The sequence below is a fragment of the Pimephales promelas genome (genome assembly GCF_988280905.1).
Source record: "Pimephales promelas chromosome 3 unlocalized genomic scaffold, fPimPro1.hap1.1 SUPER_3_unloc_1, whole genome shotgun sequence".
Classification (NCBI taxonomy): domain Eukaryota; kingdom Metazoa; phylum Chordata; class Actinopteri; order Cypriniformes; family Leuciscidae; genus Pimephales; species Pimephales promelas.
The window spans coordinates 497,501-500,000 of record NW_028297295.1 but is presented as its reverse complement, the minus strand read 5'-3'; the positions used below and the strand labels follow the sequence as shown (position 1 = coordinate 500,000).

The following is a 2,500-nucleotide window of genomic DNA, read 5'->3' as shown; positions in this document are numbered from 1 at the left end:
GAATACCAGGTGCTGTAAGCTTTATTGTTGGATGGGAGACCTAGTAAGCTTTATATGGTTTACTACCCTAATGTTCTAACCATTCAAATAGCCCAATTTTGGCAGCAGATTTTGCTTACGGCCATACCACCTTGAGAACGCCCGAACTCGTCTGATCTCGGAAGCTAAGCAGGGTCGGGCCTGGTTAGTACTTGGATGGGAGACCGCCTGGGAATACCAGGTGCTGTAAGCTTTATTGTTGGATGGGAGACCTAGTAAGCTTTATATGGTTTACTACCCTAATGTTCTAACCATTCAAAAAGCCCAATTTTGGCAGCAGATTTTGCTTACGGCCATACCACCTTGAGAACGCCCGAACTCGTCTGATCTCGGAAGCTAAGCAGGGTCGGGCCTGGTTAGTACTTGGATGGGAGACCGCCTGGGAATACCAGGTGCTGTAAGCTTTATTGTTGGATGGGAGACCTAGTAAGCTTTATATGGTTTACTACCCTAATGTTCTAACCATTCAAAAAGCCCAATTTTGGCAGCAGATTTCGCTTACGGCCATACCACCTTGAGAACGCCCGAACTCGTCTGATCTCGGAAGCTAAGCAGGGTCGGGCCTGGTTAGTACTTGGATGGGAGACCGCCTGGGAATACCAGGTGCTGTAAGCTTTATTGTTGGATGGGAGACCTAGTAAGCTTTATATGGTTTACTACCCTAATGTTCTAACCATTCAAATAGCCCAATTTTGGCAGCAGATTTCGCTTACGGCCATACCACCTTGAGAACGCCCGAACTCGTCTGATCTCGGAAGCTAAGCAGGGTCGGGCCTGGTTAGTACTTGGATGGGAGACCGCCTGGGAATACCAGGTGCTGTAAGCTTTATTGTTGGATGGGAGACCTAGTAAGCTTTATATGGTTTACTACCCTAATGTTCTAACCATTCAAATAGCCCAATTTTGGCAGCAGATTTTGCTTACGGCCATACCACCTTGAGAACGCCCGAACTCGTCTGATCTCGGAAGCAAAGCAGGGTCGGGCCTGGTTAGTACTTGGATGGGAGACCGCCTGGGAATACCAGGTGCTGTAAGCTTTATTGTTGGATGGGACACCTAGTAAGCTTTATATGGTTTACTACCCTAATGTTCTAACCATTCAAATAGCCCAATTTTGGCAGCAGATTTTGCTTACGGCCATACCACCTTGAGAACGCCCGAACTCGTCTGATCTCGGAAGCTAAGCAGGGTCGGGCCTGGTTAGTACTTGGATGGGAGACCGCCTGGGAATACCAGGTGCTGTAAGCTTTATTGTTGGATGGGAGACCTAGTAAGCTTTATATGGTTTACTACCCTAATGTTCTAACCATTCAAAAAGCCCAATTTTGGCAGCAGATTTTGCTTACGGCCATACCACCTTGAGAACGCCCGAACTCGTCTGATCTCGGAAGCTAAGCAGGGTCGGGCCTGGTTAGTACTTGGATGGGAGACCGCCTGGGAATACCAGGTGCTGTAAGCTTTATTGTTGGATGGGAGACCTAGTAAGCTTTATATGGTTTACTACCCTAATGTTCTAACCATTCAAATAGCCCAATTTTGGCAGCAGATTTTGCTTACGGCCATACCACCTTGAGAACGCCCGAACTCGTCTGATCTCGGAAGCTAAGCAGGGTCGGGCCTGGTTAGTACTTGGATGGGAGACCGCCTGGGAATACCAGGTGCTGTAAGCTTTATTGTTGGATGGGAGACCTAGTAAGCTTTATATGGTTTACTACCCTAATGTTCTAACCATTCAAATAGCCCAATTTTGGCAGCAGATTTTGCTTACGGCCATACCACCTTGAGAACGCCCGAACTCGTCTGATCTCGGAAGCTAAGCAGGGTCGGGCCTGGTTAGTACTTGGATGGGAGACCGCCTGGGAATACCAGGTGCTGTAAGCTTTATTGTTTAAAAAAAAAAAAAAAAAAATAAGAGTCAATGAAATGGTTCAAAAATCCTAAATTGTCTTTTTTCCCCCTCAAAATGCCTGAAATCGTCTCTGAGTTTCTTCAGAAAGCCTGAAAGAGTCTCTTTTTTTTTTCTTCAAATAGCCCAATTTTGGCAGCAGATTTCGCTTACGGCCATACCACCTTGAGAACGCCCGAACTCGTCTGATCTCGGAAGCTAAGCAGGGTCGGGCCTGGTTAGTACTTGGATGGGAGACCGCCTGGGAATACCAGGTGCTGTAAGCTTTATTGTTGGATGGGAGACCTAGTAAGCTTTATATGGTTTACTACCCTAATGTTCTAACCATTCAAATAGCCCAATTTTGGCAGCAGATTTTGCTTACGGCCATACCACCTTGAGAACGCCCGAACTCGTCTGATCTCGGAAGCTAAGCAGGGTCGGGCCTGGTTAGTACTTGGATGGGAGACCGCCTGGGAATACCAGGTGCTGTAAGCTTTATTGTTGGATGGGAGACCTAGTAAGCTTTATATGGTTTACTACCCTAATGTTCTAACCATTCAAAAAGCCCAATTT

The 2,500-nt window shown here is 46.8% G+C and overlaps 12 non-coding genes across 12 annotated transcripts in view; all 12 read left to right on the top strand.

Annotated features, from left to right (window-relative positions):
- LOC148964124 (5S ribosomal RNA) overlaps nucleotides 1–21 on the top strand; it is a 119-nt gene extending 98 nt beyond the window's left edge. The window contains exon 1 of the ribosomal RNA XR_016152374.1: nucleotides 1–21. This exon is cut by the window's left edge and continues 98 nt beyond it. This is a non-coding gene — a ribosomal RNA (5S ribosomal RNA).
- Nucleotides 22–113: 92 nt separating this feature from the next.
- Nucleotides 114–232, top strand: LOC148964123 (5S ribosomal RNA). Its single transcript, XR_016152373.1, has one exon. It is a non-coding gene; the product is annotated as a 5S ribosomal RNA (ribosomal RNA).
- Nucleotides 233–324: 92 nt separating this feature from the next.
- LOC148964122 (5S ribosomal RNA) lies at nucleotides 325–443 on the top strand. Its single transcript, XR_016152372.1, has one exon. It is a non-coding gene; the product is annotated as a 5S ribosomal RNA (ribosomal RNA).
- A 92-nt stretch (nucleotides 444–535) lies between these two features.
- On the top strand, nucleotides 536–654 carry LOC148964121 (5S ribosomal RNA). Its single transcript, XR_016152371.1, has one exon. It is a non-coding gene; the product is annotated as a 5S ribosomal RNA (ribosomal RNA).
- Nucleotides 655–746: 92 nt separating this feature from the next.
- On the top strand, nucleotides 747–865 carry LOC148964120 (5S ribosomal RNA). The gene has a single exon (XR_016152370.1). It is a non-coding gene; the product is annotated as a 5S ribosomal RNA (ribosomal RNA).
- A 92-nt stretch (nucleotides 866–957) lies between these two features.
- Nucleotides 958–1,076, top strand: LOC148964119 (5S ribosomal RNA). The gene has a single exon (XR_016153265.1). It is a non-coding gene; the product is annotated as a 5S ribosomal RNA (ribosomal RNA).
- A 92-nt stretch (nucleotides 1,077–1,168) lies between these two features.
- On the top strand, nucleotides 1,169–1,287 carry LOC148964118 (5S ribosomal RNA). The gene has a single exon (XR_016152369.1). It is a non-coding gene; the product is annotated as a 5S ribosomal RNA (ribosomal RNA).
- Nucleotides 1,288–1,379: 92 nt separating this feature from the next.
- LOC148964117 (5S ribosomal RNA) lies at nucleotides 1,380–1,498 on the top strand. Its single transcript, XR_016152368.1, has one exon. It is a non-coding gene; the product is annotated as a 5S ribosomal RNA (ribosomal RNA).
- A 92-nt stretch (nucleotides 1,499–1,590) lies between these two features.
- On the top strand, nucleotides 1,591–1,709 carry LOC148964116 (5S ribosomal RNA). Its single transcript, XR_016152367.1, has one exon. It is a non-coding gene; the product is annotated as a 5S ribosomal RNA (ribosomal RNA).
- A 92-nt stretch (nucleotides 1,710–1,801) lies between these two features.
- Nucleotides 1,802–1,920, top strand: LOC148964115 (5S ribosomal RNA). Its single transcript, XR_016152366.1, has one exon. It is a non-coding gene; the product is annotated as a 5S ribosomal RNA (ribosomal RNA).
- Nucleotides 1,921–2,092: 172 nt separating this feature from the next.
- LOC148964114 (5S ribosomal RNA) lies at nucleotides 2,093–2,211 on the top strand. Its single transcript, XR_016152364.1, has one exon. It is a non-coding gene; the product is annotated as a 5S ribosomal RNA (ribosomal RNA).
- Nucleotides 2,212–2,303: 92 nt separating this feature from the next.
- LOC148964113 (5S ribosomal RNA) lies at nucleotides 2,304–2,422 on the top strand. Its single transcript, XR_016152363.1, has one exon. It is a non-coding gene; the product is annotated as a 5S ribosomal RNA (ribosomal RNA).
- Nucleotides 2,423–2,500: the final 78 nt, after the last annotated feature.